The following is a 20,021-nucleotide window of genomic DNA, read 5'->3' on the forward strand; positions in this document are numbered from 1 at the left end:
AGTTGTTGATTATTTGTTTTTATGACCATTTAACTATTCAAATATATTCCAGAATAGGTTTTGCTATTATAAAGTTTTATTTGACACACTAGGTAATTTTAAAGTTGTTGATTATTTGTTTTTATGACCATTAAAGTAATCAAAATTTCAGAATAGTTTTTGCTATTATAAAGTTTTATTTGACACACTAAAACACATTATACATCCCCCGATTATAATTAAAATGACTATATATGAGTTAATGGCGCCAGATGCGATTCAGACATCTGGGAGAAATCAACGAAAAAGTGAGCTCTGCGCATGCGCGTGATTTTGGCAACGAAACGGCAACAGATAGGACACCAAAAATCAGTGCCCTAAAAATAAGGTACTGGCCGTGTCCTATCGTGCACTTGGAATATGCTTAGGGTACAGATATCGCATATTCAACACCTAAACCCTTATTTTTGTGTCTTGGAATACTGCCCGTAGTCAGCTGTCTGAAGGGATGTGATACCAGCTAAATTTTCAGTAGTAGCCAGTCAGTAGAAACAATTAGAACAAGTCATGTCTTAGATTAAAGTTTTATTATTATTTTTATTTGAAGTATTGATGATTTCTGTCGCGTCATCCGCACAATTCTCGGTCCGCGCCTTTCCGATGTCGGCGCGAGACATCTCCTGAGCCCTGGAGCTACACCCTGTTTGGTGAGTTACTTCGATCTTTTTCCTCCCCGAATTCCCGTTTGTTGGCCTTTTCGCGCCGACTGTGTTTGACTGTCTGGAAGCAGGTCTAATCCGTTTGTAATTTGGCTTGTGTTTCAGACAGGGTCCAACATTTGGGCGCCGAAATCGCACCCATCATGATGTCCAGGACCTCCAGCTTTTTTTCTCTCTAAGAAGAGCTTCCTCCCGGCCAGATGTTCAACTTGAAGCCCCGGGTGATATTTAACACATAACTTCCCCCTACCGGCAACGAAACAAATTATTTAAACGAAGACCAGCGAACAGTGCCTTAACAAACTTATCAAATAAAAATATGTGAAATTGTAATAGTAATGACTGAACGAACCTAACCCGCTATAATATGTCTTTTATAATTGTTAAATGTATAGTTTAACATGTTTTAATAATTTCGGGCCGGCCCTTCTTTTTGTTACTTGCTAATATATTTTTTTGTTAAATCAAAACAAAGGGAAATCAGAATATTTAATTTACATATTTAAATAAACCTGGGAAACATTATAGACCAAGCTACTTATGTAGTGTTTATTTATTTATTATATACCTAATACTATTTAAAACGATCCACTAGCTCCCAAGTTGCCTGTGTGCAGGGAGTATAAAATTGTCTTGTTCACCAACTCGTACCCCCTCTGGTAAATAACTTTATTTTTCTCTATAATTTTGCCCAGCTGTTTCCAAGGCCTTTTTTTATTAAATTAAAATAATATAATTTTAGGGCACGAGGGGCGTATTATTCTACAACCTTTGAATTAATAAGGGGTCAATATGATTTCTATTTATTTTCACTTAGAGACTAGAAGAAGCAAAGAAACGATACTTTAAGTATGAATTGTCTTCATGAAGGTAATATGTGAACGTTGTTTGTTATTTATTGCTAAAAAAATAACTTTAATGCATTTTTGAGGCTCAGTTGAGCTGGCGACGTCATGGTAAACTTATACTAGAGCCATCTGTTTGGTCAAAATTACAGGGTGGATGGAAAAAAAAATGCCCCATGTTGATTCAAATATAATCTTCCTTAACACAAATTAGCAGTGATAGGTATCAACTATTGCAACAATTTCTGCAATATTTCCAATATATTGTTATGTATAGAATCAGACACTCCACTTCCACTGTGTGCAGTTTTAAAAATGAATTAATTTGATGAATATTTCTTTGATATTACTTCAATTGATGGTTCTGATGGCAGATCTAAGGCCTTCGTGTTGAGTATGTAATATTTTTCTTTTCCAGATTTGTAGAGCAGCTCAACGATTGGTATAATCCCGTCAAACTTGGAATAATCGTTTTCAGCATCGCATTGATAGCTGTGAATACTTTGAAGTTGACAGAAGTAAGTGGTAATTTAAGAAAAAAAAGATATAACTATTATCTATTTGTAGCCTGTTTAAAATTGGCTTATGGTAGGCTGACTCACAAGAAAATTATACTTTGAAATCAAAAAAAGTGGGCATTTTCTTTAAACTTTAGTCAATATCATTGAAACTAGTCTTATATTTGATACACACGCATATTACTTAAATTTTTTATGTCCCATTATAGGTTATTATATTATATTTACGTTGTACACTGTTAAACTTGCATACTTTTTGAGTGGCTGAACGTTCACAAAATGAAAACATATATATCATACGTTTTGCCTTAGTTGCATTCTAACGTTTTTTTTTTGCAGTATGGATAAGGAGAATGTGGAATATAAAACTGGAACTTTTTATGTTGAAAGTAAATTTGACTGGCTGCTATATGATATGGTTTAATTTCTTTCAGAAAAAAAAATATTTTACCAGGCCTAAATTTTTTATAAATTTTACGATTTTAAAAGACTTAATAAAATAAATACAATTTCCTGAAAGAATTAAAAAAAAACTATACATTGCAGTAGGATCTAGCATTGCCTTTAAACTCAAAAATTTTCAGTTATTTATTCCATTTGGTATTGTTGAATATTCAACTTTTTCAGCTTATTATGCAAAAAGTATGCACTATACATATTTTTTAATTCTGTTGAAGTGCGGCACTTAGCAAGTAAAGTAAGGTAGTGAACAGGAACTTGACATACACCCTTAAATTAATATAGTGCGGACCACACGTCTTGTGAGCAGTCAGCACGGGGGTGGGGTGAGAGAAAGCAACACGGAAGGTAAAGTAGGGAATAGGAATACGAAATTCCACGGGGCGCGACCAAGGAGGTAGGAAACACTCCTTGGCGTGGAAACAAAATGTTTTGACCATGCTGTGCTTAGCGAGCAATACGCAAGTAACATGCAGCTACGGCATTACGATGATAAATGTTTTTATAACAGCTGGTGTGTAACCGGACCGTTTAGAGTCAGTCCTATTTGGTTCCACATGGGCTCAGCCTACTATTTGGCTGAGCCGGTTCGTTACGAGCTAAGCCTTTCCATCGCACTATGGATCTCAGCTCGCAAGACTTTTGGCCTGCACTATACATATCCTGCCACATTGAAGGTTTTTACGTGTGAAAAATAAGGTTTGAAAAGTTTTCAAAATTTTACAATTCCTATCATAGCCACACGTGATCACAGTTCCTTATTCCTGGTCATACAAACACACCCTTAATCAGATAGCCTAATTAGAGAAAAAATATTTCAAATATATGTCTGCTAAAAACAGTTGTTTGGTAACAGTTGATGAGTTTAAATGTAGAAGATTTTTGGTGTGCATTGTTTCAGAGCTCTGCTGAGATTGTTGACTTCTTAAAGTTCGGGGCCTTAACATCAACAGCAATCTTTGAACTGTACTATTTCTGTCGACTGTGCGACGATATAATTCAACAGGTAAAGTAGAAAGTATGAGAAAATAATATTCACGTTTAAGTTTGGGAATCATATTTGGCACTTAGGATTGCGTGATGCGTTCAGAATTTTATCAGCCTGAAGAGTATCAAAAATGTTCATACGTCGCTTGGTTCGTCGAGTCACGCGATTGGCTAGCCGGCGGCGGCCGAGCAATCCAAGGGCTACAGTGTAACTTTGTGGCGTTCGCATAACCGCGATTAATATTATTGTGTAGGATTCAGCCACTTTTACAAAAAAAAAATATTTTAATTATTTTGGCGGAATTTTTTTCCCAAAAGCTGTAAATTTTGGCGTATTTTGGGCAAATTTTGAAGGCCAAGGTCAAACGTCAAGGTCAACGTTATCAAAGATGGCTGCCGTGACGTCACAATGTATCCCGGCACCGAAACCTCCAGCCTAAAGCCTGGGCCAGTATGCCCTGTTATGTACTACTAGTGAAATTATTTAGGAAACTTCTCTCTTGAAAAAAAGGTTGGATGCTCATGCACTTACATTTCACTTGTACGACGGCAGTCATTCAATTAAAAAGCAATGTCTTTAATTCGGCAGTATATATTTTTTGGCTCATTATGTAATCAGACGCCAATCGAGCTCACACATCATGTAAGTTTGCGGTATGTGAATTTTATAAGGCTTGCCGTCGTGCAAGCTTGGCACATCAAGCTAAATTCAAGCCTTTTTTAAAACATGAAACGTTGCTGCTAACTTTTAGGCTTGCCAATGACTAGAAGCTGCAAGTTTTTCTCGAGAGAGTCTTGCTGCAAGCTTGTCATGTGTAAACAGTTTACCTTGAATCAAGCTTGATTTAAGCTACTACACTTGTCATTGCAAGCTTGAATCAAGATTTTTCGTGGCAGGCTTGCTTCAAGCTTTGTCATGTGTAAATAGTTACCTTGAATCATGGAAAAGCTTGATTCAAGCTCTTCTTGGCAGGCTTGCTGTAAGCTTGTCACGTATAAACTAGTTAGCTTGAATGACGCTCGATTGAAGCTTAATTTTAAACCTATTATGCTATCTGGGAGATTTTTTGTGTGGATACCAGCCGTTGACCTTGGAAACTATCGTTTCACTGCGTGGCCAGCGTTTTACAGTTCGCTAAGAGTTTATGTTTACTGTTGATTCTCATTTCAGTAAAGTGTTTTTTGACGTGAATACGTCTTTAAAATTTCTTCCATAGTGGGAGGCAATTAAAAAAATAAATGATAACAAAATCGGGGGATACAGTTTGGTGTTGCATATACATATCATCTCCATCCAGAATTTAATTACACCACTGTATAGCTAAAGGATAAAATAATTCGTTTCGCTAAGTGAAGACTGTGACGCATCACGCGCGGTGGAGGGGGAAGCGCCGCTATTTTGAGGTCATATTACTGCGTTTCGAGATTTCCATTTAGCATAACTTTTTACTTGGAGAAGCTACGACGTTTTTTTTAGGTTTCAATAGTCAGCTCTCGTCAAAATCTATCGATTGCGTATATAAAACATTAGTGTAAAATAGTTACTTGAATATATATGTAGTTAAAATAAAAATAATATAATAAAAAATAAATAATGTCGCTCTATACGCGACTTCTTAGTGTTCAAACATGATTTAATAACATACATAAAATAGTGTATTTTATATTTTGTATAGTAAATATTACCTGTTACATACACGTATTCACGTACAACACACGGCCTTATCCATGACACAGCCAGACCCAATTATTTTATAGTCGGCTACATTTCATGTTTACACATTTATTTCCCTTAAAGCTACACTGACGTTCGCTAATCCGATATGGCAGTGGTCCAGAAGTGCCGGATTAAAGATCTTATCAGTGTACTTGGTTTTGACGCTAAACTGTAAATTAGCACACACAGAAAAAAAATCTGTACTTTTACAAAATAATCCTTTGGAAACCAGTTGCCCAGAAATAGTTTGTAATACGACAAGAAAAATATTGTAACTTTGTTCAACATTTTTGCATATAAGAATTTTTTTTTTCGTGATAATGCTGAGTACATTTCGAAAATTGGCTCATAATTTTATATTTTAATTTGTGTTTCATTTTAGCATATTTTTTTAAACCAGAGAAAATATAATCTAATATTCAACAATTTGACTATTTTGTTCTATTATGTTTTTTATAGCCCAAATTGATACTGAAAAAAAAAAACATTTCAGGGAACGGTTTACAAATAACTTCAACCATAAATTCCCCGGTAAGAATGCGAAACCAGTATTAATGCGAACACTATTTGGCATGAATGAAGTTGTTTTCTCGTAAATGTACAAATTTACAAATATATTTAATTTTACTTGAATATTTCTGTTCCATTTACAAAAAAAAAAAAAAAAGGGAATGCAGTCCATGGACCGGCTTTAAAATAACGCACTGCGGGTTGTTGCTCACAGAGCCTGGCCGTGACAGATGCCATCTTCAGCTGCGACTGGTGCGACGCAGATGCAGAGGTCAAGCTCATGGTCCAGATGATCATCACCAGGGCCAACAAGCCAGTGAAGATCACCGCGGGTCGCTTCAAGATCTTGTCCTTGGAATTCTTCGCAGCGTTACGTCACTCAAACTAAAAGATCAAATTAAATTGTCGCTGTAGTCTCTAGGCGAGCAGACGTTATGTATAAATGAGCAGTCTCGCTATGTACCTACTACTCGTACGTATTTTGTTAAACTTAACTGTGACGCACTGGCCTGAAGTAAAAAATAAATTATTTTTTAAATCTATATTACAGGGTGGGGCAACAGGTTTGTTTAGGTTTTGAGGGGTTATTTATAAAAAAAAGAGGAGCAACTAACAGAAATTAAAATCATTTTATTGGAATCAGTATACATCCTCATTTAAAAAAAAATCAAGTTCTGAAGATCACATCAGGAATATGGTGGCCATCAGCAGCGATGCTTTGACGAAGGCGATTTCGGAACTCTTCGACAGCTTTTTCGGCACATTTCGGCACACTCCCGGAATTCGCATCTTCAGTTCTTCCAAGGTGTGAGGACGATGTATGAAAAACATTTTTCCTTGAGGTAACCCCACAGGAAGAACTCACAAACGCTCAGATCCGCGGCCCGCGCTGACCGGGATTTTGTGACTTCTTCCTGTGGAGATACCTCAAGTAACAGGGTTTCATATATCGTCTTCACACCTTTGAAGGACTGAAGATGCGAATTCGGGATGAAATCACTGCTATACCCCTCGAAATAGTACCGAAAAGCGTTCGAAGAGTTCCGAAATCGTCTTCATCAATTTACTGCTGTTGATGGGCAACATTTTGCTCACGTGATCTTCAGAGCTTGATAAAAAAAATGGGGACATATACTGATTCCACTAAAAATAAAACTCATTTCTGTAAGTTGCTCAGTTTTTTTAAATATCTCTCCCAAACTGATAACACCTTTCACCCCACCCTAACATGTCTGAATTTCTAACTACGAATTTCCAATTACCAAGCCTTATTGTTCTATTATATAATTTTTTTGACGTGTTACATGTTTAGAGTTGAACGTGATTTGTCTCTTTTAAGGTTAACATATACTGCCCTGTAAATGTATTCCGCCATGATTTATTTTTCTATGTTAGCTATCTAAAATGAGTAAATAATAACTATATTATAACAAAGCATTTATAATGTTTAAAATAAATATAACGAAAAACTTTTCTTGTGTGACACAAACAGTACAACATGCTTGATAATAATGTATTTATTTTCCAGGTCATGAACTCATCTTATTCGTTTTTTACCATGCTGCAGCAGGTCAAGAATTAAGAAGAAACATATCGATTTTAAAACATATATGCTAGTTTAGAATGTATTTAAAATAGAGTGCAAGTAATTATTCCATTCACAGAAGCCGTGTCACATGCGGTCACCTGTGTGATACTGATAGTAGTCTGCTGGATGAAAAATAAAGACGATGCTTTTACACACTGGTAGTTGCTGATACAATTAAATATTTAAAGAGTTAGGTAATCTTTCCAATGTCAAATATTTAAAAATAGTAATAAATATGTGCCGTTTCAGTGCTAATTTCAGGCACAAATGTACGATTTATTTAATTTTACGAAATTTTTAAATTTTTTACTTTATCTTCCATATGATGTCCCACTGGTTTTTTTTTTCCCTCATCCAGATTTGTTCAGTCGAGTGTACCGACAGGTTAGTTTGTTTAGCAGTCCAGTGCTCCCAACGCCGTTCCCAGCGATTAAGGCTGAGGTTTGCTGGCGACATGCTGGGCCAGCGATCGTCTCGTCTGGACCCTGCTAGGCGTCACGCGTCGAGCTGTTCACCCTAGACGGTAGCGTGACTAGAAAAGCTGTTCTCTGCTCCCAAAGATGCTAACTCCTCTTCTCGGAGCTGTGCTGAAGCTAGCTGTCCCTCTCACGAAACGGTGTTCCGTTCATCAGCCCAACAACACGTAGCGTCGTGTCAGACCATCCTGTTCCCAGGCCGGGTCAGTCACCGGTCGTAGCCCCCCCCCCCCCTGTTTCTTCTGGTCCACGCAGGTCATAACCCACAGCCGCGCCAATGCCCGGGATGAAAGCCACAGCCCCTCACGCCCCAGATGGACCACACACGACATCTCGCGGGAGTTTCGATAACTACCGGGCATGATCCCTCGCCTCTCCGCCAGAGGACAGCATAGTCCCCTCCTATCCAAGCCAGCCTTAAGGATCGACTTGCATCCAAGTCGAGAGGTCGTTTAGGGCTTGTAGTTCCGTGCGCACTCACCAGGACGCGCTAGAGTGCTGCTCCTCCTCCAATCGGAACCATTCGGGTTCCCTTCGGGTTTTCCGAAGCCCCTCCCCTGGACAGGCGACCAAAGACAGTTTTACTTAGGCGAGCCGGCGCCATTTTTGACGATTCGGCGGGCAGCACGCGGTAAGGGCGGATCTCTCTTCGCAGCCCGAGACAACGCGCTTCTGAAAAGTCGTGAACGGCTTTCTCTAAAGCATGTAGTTGGTTATCGACAAGGCCATGTGCCTTAGCACTCAATTTTTAGTTTTTAGCTGCCCGAAATAGTTTAGTTTTTGAAATAGTTTTTTTTGGTCTTATTATTCTTCATGGCGACCGCGAACTTCCGCGTCGCGCATCACCTGGCTATCTCCAGGGACCGACCTGTCTACTCCACCCCGCAGCTTAGGCGGGGATCAAGAATTAGGACGAGAAATTCCGCTCCAAATTCAACTCCCGAATGTGCAGTTCATGAGTTAGTTCACCGAAATTCATCGCCTCCTGCAATCGGAGAATTTCTCAAGAGTTCCAGCTTTCAACATCTTTTTCCCTGAGTGGAAAAACCACAAAATAATTTATAATTCTAAACAACCAGTTTCAGGACACTTTTATTCATTTAACGAGTAAATGTAATTTTTTTTTATAATTTGTCTTATGAAGAGCCTGCGCGCTCAATATTCAATGGCCTGTAAAGTCAAGAGATCAAATGACCTAAGATTCAGTCAAGTATAACCATTGTTACTTATTATAATATCTCGCCCCGGGGCCTCCCATTTGGTTTATTGTTTAACATGATTTAATGTATTAAGTATAGCAAATAAGGTCAACAATTTTCTTGGTATTTTGTTTCGGCTGTAATGCCATGGGTCATCTTCAGTGGAATAATGTTTGTAAAGTCAAAAATAACAGCAACAAAATCATTAAGTAAGATTAAGTAAATGCCTATATAAATAAACCAGATCTTATTATTTTCTTATCCTTAATCACGATCCACATAACCTTACCAAGTTTTAAGGAGGTTAATCATAAATTTTGTTGTGCGTGCGCTGTGCCCCTATGGGTAATGTGTTTAGTACTGTTTCTGCCTGGTGCTTCCACGGCCAATCTATATTTGTTCTTTAGACGAAATGTCATATTGAGCGCAGCCGCACGTTACAAATATTTAACTTAAAACTGCAATGAAAAAAGCAGTTTATTGTATGTTTTTAAAAATCTCTAAAAAAAAACTCCTTAATATAAATTTATTTATACATAAGCATTTTTATTGGCATGAAACGTTCCCACTTTTTTAATAATAGTTATTGGGAATTTTTTTAATAATAATTATAAATAGAACACAAATTATGCGTTTAGGATAATACAGGCTTGCCTAGAGTTACTACGAACACGATAAGAAGGGATTTACGAGTTGGTATTTGAAGTGTAAGTGTGATATTGAAGCCTAACAATCTTTATTTAAGTCCGTCCATTTATAGGTGTCGAGGAAACATTTTAATAAGTATGACGTGATCTCTTTAGATAAATGCATTTCAATGTTACTAACACAACACGATGATAGTTCTAAACAGTAAGAAATATGTTATAACTGAGTTCTTTTTTGAGCAATGATTATTGGAGGTTTACAATATATTATAGAGAGATGTGTACAAACAAAAAAAAATGAAACACACTCTACACAAGTAGGAATAGAAAATACAAAAACGAAATCATTAAAAAAATATGTATCGATTAATAATAAATCTTTTCAGTATTTATTTAAAGAGTAACTATTTATTTTGCGTGTAGAATAATTAGATTTATGTGTGATACTAAAATAAAAATGGCAAAATAACCATTGGTGTTAGAATATAGCCGTAGATGGTCATTAAGATAACTGTGGGTGGTCAAAACACAGATGAGTAGGGATCGGAAAATTTTGCGGATTTATTTCGCGAAAGGCATAACATGAAAACACTCATGCCCTCGTGGTGCTTCTGCCAATGGCACGCCGTTTAACTAACTAGTTCTAGGCTAATGAGAAACCCTCAGTTTAAGCTATACCAATTCACAAGGAATTCAGTTAACATGTCTTGCAAGCCAGCATCTAATGAACAGGTGACAATTTACAAGTTTGCAGGGAACTAAGGAATTTCTGATATATATATACATACATATACATATATTTTTTAGAATTTTTAGGTAAATAATCACAGATTTTTATGGTGGGGGCCAAGATGGCCGACAATAACCTACGATAGCTACGATCTGGTGATTGGTAGTAATGCACTCTAGCGAGATAAAACTAAACCAAGATTGTGGGTGCACACTTAAGCCGAAAGAAAACAAAATGGATATTCCAATATGGCCGCCATGACGTCATAAGAATGGAAATAATATAGTTTTTGTTTAAAGTAGTGGGGGTCAGTGTGCTGGTAGTCTCTATGGAGGAATGATAATTACTGTATATTGATGTCTACAGTATCGAAACTAGGTCTACTAAGTCTGTAGCGAACAAAATAAATTTTTAAAAATCTTTTTGAATAAATTTTTTAAAGAATTTAATACATGTATATTTTTTTTAGTTTTTAGGAAAAAATTGTAATCGGGGGTGTTGAATTACACCCTAGGTACCATAATTTAAGTCACATTTCAAGATCACAGTCATCCCAGTTGGTCACCGTGATTTCACAATCCAAGATGGCCACCGTAACGTCACAATCCAAGATATCGGCCGGTTATCGACCTACACACCACACCTCAACCTTGAAGCCTGTGCCAGATCCCCTATATGTATACTACTGCGGTCAGTGACACCGTGAAATTCTGCAGTCCTTTCAGGTGGCAAATAGCGGATTGTTATCTGTTAAAATAGCATTGCTAAAAATAAACATATCTTAGTTCTTTAAGTCTTTGGTAACGCCAATAATAACAAACTGCATAAAAGCATTTGATTAGTTTTAGGTAGCAAAAATTGTGAAAGCGGCCATCTATAACATATCACAGCACTACATCTGGTGCAATAATTACGTTTGTTACTGATAGAAAAGTCTAGTTACTTTTATATTGATGGATTGTAACTGATACTAATCACCTGACTACTGTTAGATAATCAGATAAGCATCTTAACTAAGTACGGCAGCCTCGTAGTTAGACTTATATATCGCAAATTTACTGGAAAAGTTTGTTACTAAAAAAAAAAACAGAAAAACATATACAAGTAATTAGCTTTTTTTACAATAAAAAATTTACTTGACTAAAGTTTTAAATGTCTTAAAAATCTATAATAAATATATCATCGAGACACAGAAACCATTCCCTTCGTCTGGGTTTTCACTAAACTAACTACTAAACTAAAAATATAACTAACCATATTTTTCCAATAATCCCATGATATCGTTTTGGGAAACAATTTTTAAACCAAGGAGTGAATAAATTTATTTTCAAAACTTAATTTCAGGCTATATATTAGTGTCTTTCTGTTAATCTTTCATGCAAAAAATTGTTAATTAATTATGAACAACGCTATTGTTACTTAAATCTCTTTGTCGTGTCATTTAATATTGTTATTTTATGTTTTTAATTGAAATATTACGTAGCACTGCACTGTAAGCAATGTTTATAAATGTACCTAAACATGAAATGGAAGTTATTAAATTATATAATTGTACAGGAAATATAGCTCACACCTATGGTACGCTTCCTAAGCATTTGGCCTTCTCTAAACAAGATAAATTGTATTCATGGGAAATTTAATAAATTACATTACACGTTAACAAACTTATCAAAAAATGTTTTTTTAATGATGTGCTCTTTATGTTAACCTTAACATTTGTCTGATGAGCTCGTATTTGTAACAAATTCATTATGCTTGCTTAGTTTGGGTTTGTTATTTTTATGAAAAAAAGATTATGTAAACATATAGCGCTGAGCTATTGATGAGAATTACAAAATGTCCAACAAAGAAAAAACACACAAAAACTGTTGTTTCAAAAAGTAGAGAGAATACGAGAAAGAACTGTCATTATCGGCAGTGTAAAAAACATACATTTAACTATTGTTATCTAAAAACATTTTCCCCTCATAATTGTAGATGGCTTTGTCGACTAAATAAACACTTTAATAATTTTTGCTAATATTTGTGGGGAAAAAATAGTTTTAAAATTACGTTGTGCCTGTCATGACTCGAGGATAATTATGTCAGCATCTGAGCATTGTAGTGTAAGGGGTAGCGTGGTTAGAATTACATATGAAGCTGAAAATTGTTAACAGTTGCTATTATGTTTAAACATTATACGAAATATATTAAAATTCTAGAATTCAAAACTCTACTAGTCTAATCCAACACAGCTGATGAGTTTTAGACTTGCTTGTAATATAACTATTTACAAAGTATCAAAAATGTGGCCCAGTAACATGGAACTCAAGGAAACGTGCTGTCTAATTCACCACAAATTAAAAAATTAAAAACTCAGAAATGCTTGATTATTAATTAGAAATTGGCACATAAAAGTAGTTGACAGTAAAAATGTTAGACGAAGATAAGCAGTATGAAGAAAAGAATAATCGTGTGCTGTTATTTTACTCGAATGATGAATATCTGTTACTTTACTGTCCATTATCAGAGATTCTAAACCTAGAATTAAGATTTGCTCTTAATACCTCAAATAAAATTTGACACCATAAAATAAATTGGAAAAAAATGCGTACATTTCCCTTGGAGAGTTACATAAAAAAAATTTAAAATTAAGGAATATTTCTAAGAGACACTATGACTCAATAGAAAAATAATCTAAAGTTGAAGGTATAAATGTGACATTGTAAAAATATAAAATTTATTTTGGCTTTATAAAACAAATAGTCACATCGTGTCCTACAATATAATGTCCCTATAAATATTCTAGTAATTCGTGAGAATTAATGTTATTCACATTGAGTTATATTCATTGTAATTAATATGGCAGAGATCAGTTACCTATTCTTACCTATTAAATTCTTAAGTGGCTTTCCCGCCAATTATTTAGGCTTTTTTCTAAATTTTATTTCAGTATCCTTTAAGTTTGTAAACACGTTTGGTTTTTTTAGTACTTGAAATGGCCCGGAGGTTTTAGATAAATTTTTTTTTTTTTACCAAATCTTAGATACTATTATATTTCTCTCCAGGAAGGGACTCTCAGGATGCACCACAGTTTAAGTGATATAGGCTAGGGTCAAGTTGGTAGCACCATTTTAGAAACTCTGAGTACATTCGGCTGGATGTGTATCAAGTGTATTGTAAATTTAGTATACCTATATTCATAGTTTAAATTTAGATGTAATTGTTTATGGGAATGGCTACTCATTTATTATGAATTGAAGTGTAAGTTTATGTGTAGGTAGGATTACGTTTGCCAACGGACTTGTGGCGCGAGCGTTGATAGCGGTCCGCGGGGGTGGGGGACTGGGGAAAGGGAAAGTCACTTAAGCGCGCTGTAAATTAACATTTTTTTTTGTGGTTTTTGATGTCTGCCTTACGCTGCGCGCGGGTATACATTTTCTCCCTGGGAGAGTGCCGAGATTTTTCGGTTGCCACTCTAGTTAAAGGGACAGCCGGAAAATATACAGCGAGCTGTCTTTAATCCGGCAGGTCCTGCCAGATTAGCGATTTCGCCAGGTTATCGAACTTAAATTTATTTTAAATGGGAATGCCAAAGAAAAAATAAATATACAGTAAAATTGTATTTTAAATTTTTTTAATAGCTGCTCTATAAAAAGAAAAACAAAAAGATGTCAAAATCATCACGAAATGAACTCGCTAGGAGGAAGAGAACATTGTATTGAAATAATAACCGACTGTAACAAACTCTTGAAAGAACTGAGAACGCCAAGGCAGTAATGCGACCTGACGGCCTGGTTCAGCAATTATAATCCACCTGAAGAAAAATCTAAACTCAAGCAGCGAAATTGGTGTCAAATTACGGGATACGCTTAACCATAAAATGCTGAATTAAAGACAGTTCACTGTGTATACTGAAAAATAAAACTGTAAATTCATAATATAAACACTTTTAATTGTTTATAAATGTGGTTTTCTACTAAACAAGAAAAATAAAACTGTAAATGCATGATAATTTTATGCGATAGATTATATTTTATCCATTAACAACGGATTATACGACTATCATTTAATTAAAACCTACAAATAAAAACAAAATTTTTTTTTTTTACAAAAAATTCCTTTGGATACCAGTTCTCAAGAAATAGTTTGTAATACTACAAAGAAAAACTTTTATAAATTGGTAAAACACATTGCTATAGTTATTTTTGCACTTATAAAATACATTTTTTAAGACGATACTGAGTTTTCTTGTCGCACTTAAACGATAATTGGCACATAATTTTTAATATTAATAATTTTTAGACAAGCAAAGACTTTTTTAATACATTGAAAAAATAAATGAACATTTAACAATTTGCTTTCATTTTGTTTAATAATACTTATGATGTTTGCAGTTAAAACTAAATAGCTATTCAGGGAACGGTTTACAAATATCTTAAACTAATGTAGGCACTGAAACAACACAAAGCATAATAATGCTCGGGCAAGATTCCGAACCCAGTAGTGCTGTGAACGTTTTGTTGGTCGTGATACAGTTGCTTTTATGTAAATATACAAATTTAAAAGTATCTATAGTTTGACACGATTATTTTGGTTTCATTTACAAAAAATACAGTGTTATTACTTCATTATTGTCTTCATTTTATGTCTAACAAATTACAGGATGAAACAATTAACACTGACCCAAAACCTGCTTCACTAATAAAGTAAATAATACTTATTTAATACTTGTTATTTAAAAATGGATGCAGTAAGTAACGCCATTGCTTTTGAAATTCTTGCACTTCGTGCGCCGAGCCCTAAAATCAATTCCATATTCTATGTTCTCCCCTTTTCGTGTTCGATAAATGTTTCATCTCTTGAAACACGGACTGACGCGGAACTGCATCAGAGGATGTCCTCATGCATATTCGTTTTCATGCATTTCTGAAACCAGCAGTGAGGTTCCCCCGATATAAAAAAAAAGATCATTCGATTTGACGTGTTTCCCATTCCTTTTATCCTCTATTGTCGTTATGGTATATAAAGATGTCAACGGCGTTACAGTTGTTCGAACTACTCAATTCTTCTGGGTGGGTAGTTGATCTAGACAAAAAGTTAATCCGGCATTGCAGTGTTTAATTTCGAACTCGGTGACAGGCGCTCGCCAGAGACTCGCCAGGGAAGTCCAGAAGAGTAGACAGGGATGACCCGGCCCGAAGGACCGTTGATCGACATCAGACTGAACCTGTGGCTGCTGAAGGCAGTCGCGCTGCTGGACCCAGAAGACGCCTCTCCCTGGATGTCCGCCCTGCACCGCCTCTACACGGGCCTGACGGTGGTGGCGTACGTGCTGCTCCTGGTGCCCACGTGGGCCACCATATTCCGCAACTGGGATGACATAGACGCCGTCGTCAACCACAGCTGCATAGCGCTGCCCATGCTCTATTCGGTGGTTCGCTGCTTCTTCTTCGTGTACCGGCGTCGGGACATGACCCGGCTCATTTCGGGCCTGCTCCGCTTCGAGGTAGGCCCGTGGTCCCCCTGTGATAAATAGCGTCAACGGATTTTCGTCGAGAACTTGACCAAACGAATGCGCCTGATAGTTTCATCTAGTGGACTTTCATATCTAAATAAGAGAGTGCAGTTGTAAAACATTGCACTTTCGTCCGGGAGAGTGAGGGTTAGAATCTCAGGCAGGCGTGTAATCCATGTAGCCGCGGCACTCAATAGTTTCAATGGATTTTCGTCTAGAATTTCACCACACGAACGTAACTTATAGTCTTATCTTGTGTACTTTCATATATAAATAAGGGAGTGCAGTTGTAAAACATTACACTTTCGTTTGGGAGAATGAGGGTTAGAATCTCAGGCAGGAGTGTGGTCCATGTAACCGCGGTGCTCAATAGCATCAATGGCTTTTCGTCGAGAATTTCACCACACGAACGTAACTTATAGTCTCATCTTGTGTACTTTCATATATAAATAAGGGAGTGCAGTTGTAAAACATTACACTTTCGTTTGGGAGAGTGAGGGTTAGAATCTCAGGCAGGAGTGTGGTCCATGTAACCGCGGTGCTCAAAAGCATCAATGGCTTTTCGTCGAGAATTTCACCACACGAACGTAACTTATAGTCTCATCTTGTGTACTTTCATATCTAAATAAGGGAGTGCAGTTGTAAAACATTGCACTTTTGTTCGCGAGAGTGAGGGTTAGAATCTCATGCAGGTGTCAATGTAGCCGCGGTGCTCAATAGCGTCAATGGCTTTTCGTCAAGAATTTCACCACACGAACGTAACTTACAGTCTCATCTTGTGTACTTTCATATATAAATAAGGGAGTGCAGTTGTAAGACATTGCACTTTCGTTCGGGAGAGTGAGGGTTAGAATCCCAGGTATGCGTGTGGTCCATGTAGCCGCGGTGCTCAATAGCGTCAATGGCTTTTCGTCGAGAATTTCACCACACGAACGTAACTGAATGTCTCATCTTGTGTACTTTAAAATCTAAAAAAGGAGTGCAGTTGTAAGACATTGCACTTACGTTCGGAAGAGTAAGGGTTAGAATCCCAGGTAGCCGCGGTGCTAAATAGTGTAAACGGAGGTTATTTTTATCGGAAACTTAACTACCCAAAAGTTGGTCATTATGGTTGAGTGGTTGTCGGTCTCTGTAGCATAGTTGGCAACGCACCTATTTTCGGTGTTTGGGCTCTGGGTCCGAATACCGGGTGAGATATGGATGTAATTTTTGTCGACATAATCATCTCCTAGGCACTTACCCAACACCAACAACTACAAGAACAAACACAATGACATAATGACTCGGGGTTACACAAAAATAACATTGAAAGGGGATGATTGGCTCACTGGCACTGTTGAACTTGCCAGTGTGCCACTGATAAAAAAAATATTTGCCAGATCACTTACTTCTCACAAAGGGTTCAAATCAGTATTAATTTTGGTATTTGGAAACTGTTTGGACATTACCTATTTCTTGGTGTATTCACATTTTTCCATTTATTAAAACACTACTCCATTGTTATTTCATATCTCTCATATATCTGATGAAGCCGACGTCAACACGATTCTCAGCCGTAGTTAATTAATTATTATCTCATGAACTCCACAGTAATTTGCTGATACATCCTTAAATCACTGAAATGCTTCATTTTTGCATTGTTAATGCAGCTCTATTAGTGATTTATCCTAACAGCTCTGCGGCTCTCGTAGAGGTGGGGTATTGATATGCTATTTAATTTTGGAGACTGACATTACGCTATTTAGTAAGTTGGCCCAGATTCAAAGCTTTACACCTGGAAGATTCAAGTGCTCATCATGAACATCACACACTATTCTTTGACACCTTAATCGACCTTTAATACGTGGCTTGTAAGCTAGTACCGGAAAGTCATTTCTGACTTCAAGCTATCTTTGGGATAAGGATCCCCGTTGGTCTTTTCTCTAAACCCGGAAGACAATCATCGACTTTGCGAGTCAAACTTCAGTCCAGTCTTAATGCTACCAAGATTTTGATCTGATATTGTTTTTACAGCGCATGGTTGTACACAGATACTTAAGTCAATGGAAACCTTAAGATTATAAATGGCTCCGAACCGACTTGGTGCCCATAAATATAATCCATACCATGCTATTTTGGGTTCTAACCCAATAGCGTGACATGTTAGCAATCTCATATGTTGAGGACTGCTGGCTTACTAAGAGAATCTCAGCAGTGATCTTTCACTCGAAAGATTCCATAGCACTAGTGTGCTTTCTCATACTGTTAGAAGCATCTACCACATACCCTTAGTTTTGGCCTACCCAAGAAACTGGATGGTCACCACTCCAAATTCTACCTCAGGTTAAGGCCCAGCTGCCGGAAGGAGGCATTCTCTAGCTATTTTCACATTTAATGAATTTATTCACTATGAAATTTCCTAGACTTTGAGATACAATGGCTTAGTGCTTCAGGTTTCTAAGTATTTCACCGATAATATAATTTATAAACCAAATGAAATAGTGCAGTGTTAAGACACTGGATTGTATTTCTAGAGATTATGGTTTCAAAGAAGGATCTCGTCATCCTGATTTCGGCTTTTCCATGATTTCATCAAATCGCTTCAAGAGAATACTTGACTATATTAGCAAAATCATTTCAGGTATTTATCATTTATCCTAAACTGTGATATTTTATTAATTTCTCGGGTGTTTCATTACTTTGCTGCAGGAAAATGAATTTTTAATTATCTTTGTCGCACTATACCTTTACGCTCTCTTCTTTGCATCTTCAGAGCTCTAATTATATGCTACTTTTTGACTTCTGTTTTGAATTTTGGTCTTAAGAGGCACCTTTACAAAAAAAAAACAGTTTTAATAGCCAGTACTTCCTGATATTTAGGTAATACCTACAGGTATAAAACCAAAGGACAGAGATGGAACGTGGAACAAAATGCTTGGTTATAATCATGCATTTTTAAGTGAAAATCATGGATGTAATTCAACTTATCACATTAAAGACAAGTTAAAAAAAATCCTTATCAAAATTTAAATTATGGGTTGTCCAGATGATGATTGAGCACAAATTAAAACATTTTAATGAACTAATTTAATTTACTTGGTATTTATTAAAATTCTCCAGAGTCTATCCTTGGGGCATCTATGAACAAATAAAACCAGTGTATCAACCTTAAAGGTCTAAAGTTGAAGGTCATGGATAAAGAAAGCTCAAGGTGAATGGACAATGTCCATTACATCACTTTTCCAGGCAATTGGTTGGTGTTACAAATTAAATATCTGGTTGAATCCTGATGTTTGCGCACTCACGAGATGACATGTCTTCTGTCATTACTAGGACTACGACTGCCCGCGGATTCTTATGGCAGAGCGAGAATCCATCATGTGCAAGGTCTCCCGGGATTCCCGCTACACCACCATCTTGTTCACTACTTTGGCAGCACTTATGATTGTTACTATTTCCACTTCACCAGCAGCAGCTACAAAACACTCCAATGAAACACGGCCGCATCCCATCGAAGTGGTGTACTTCTTCGACTGCAAGGAATCCCCTTACTACGAGGCGGTCTACGCCTCTCAAGTCATGACCATACTGGTAATGATATCTGGCATCATGACGTTCGATTCGACGTTCATAGCTTTTATCAGGCATGCCGCCGCCCAGATTCAAGTTCTGGACTTGACGTTGAGAAACATCTGGCGGTTGATGAAAGACCGACTGGAGCGAGGCGAAGACGGAACACTTGTCATTTGGAAAGCATCTACCGTGAATCAGCAAGAAGTGGTTAAATTTCGTGGAGAACGTTCTGAAATACTTGAGCTTCGACGCTATATGCGCCGCTGTTTTATTCACTGCATTGATCATCACAATGCCATCATCAAGTAAGTATGAGCACCAACGTGTTGTCAGTTATGTATTGCATGCTATATATCCACAGTAATTTAACTTTTTTTTTAAAAATTAAGATTGTTCTAATAATATTTATTGAATTTTGGATGAAATGTTAATAAATCACAAGCAACATTTATTTTCATTCATTAGTTTCGTGGTTTTCAAAATTTATTTTTTGTGTATTTTAATATAAAATATTTTACATGTTACGGTTATAACACTCGAGAGAATGTGCTAAAATATTTCTATGATTATATTTTCAGACTACAAGTTGTACCATAAA

The sequence above is a fragment of the Bacillus rossius genome, chromosome 13 (assembly GCF_032445375.1).
Source record: "Bacillus rossius redtenbacheri isolate Brsri chromosome 13, Brsri_v3, whole genome shotgun sequence".
In the NCBI taxonomy this organism is placed as follows: Eukaryota; Metazoa; Arthropoda; class Insecta; order Phasmatodea; family Bacillidae; genus Bacillus; species Bacillus rossius.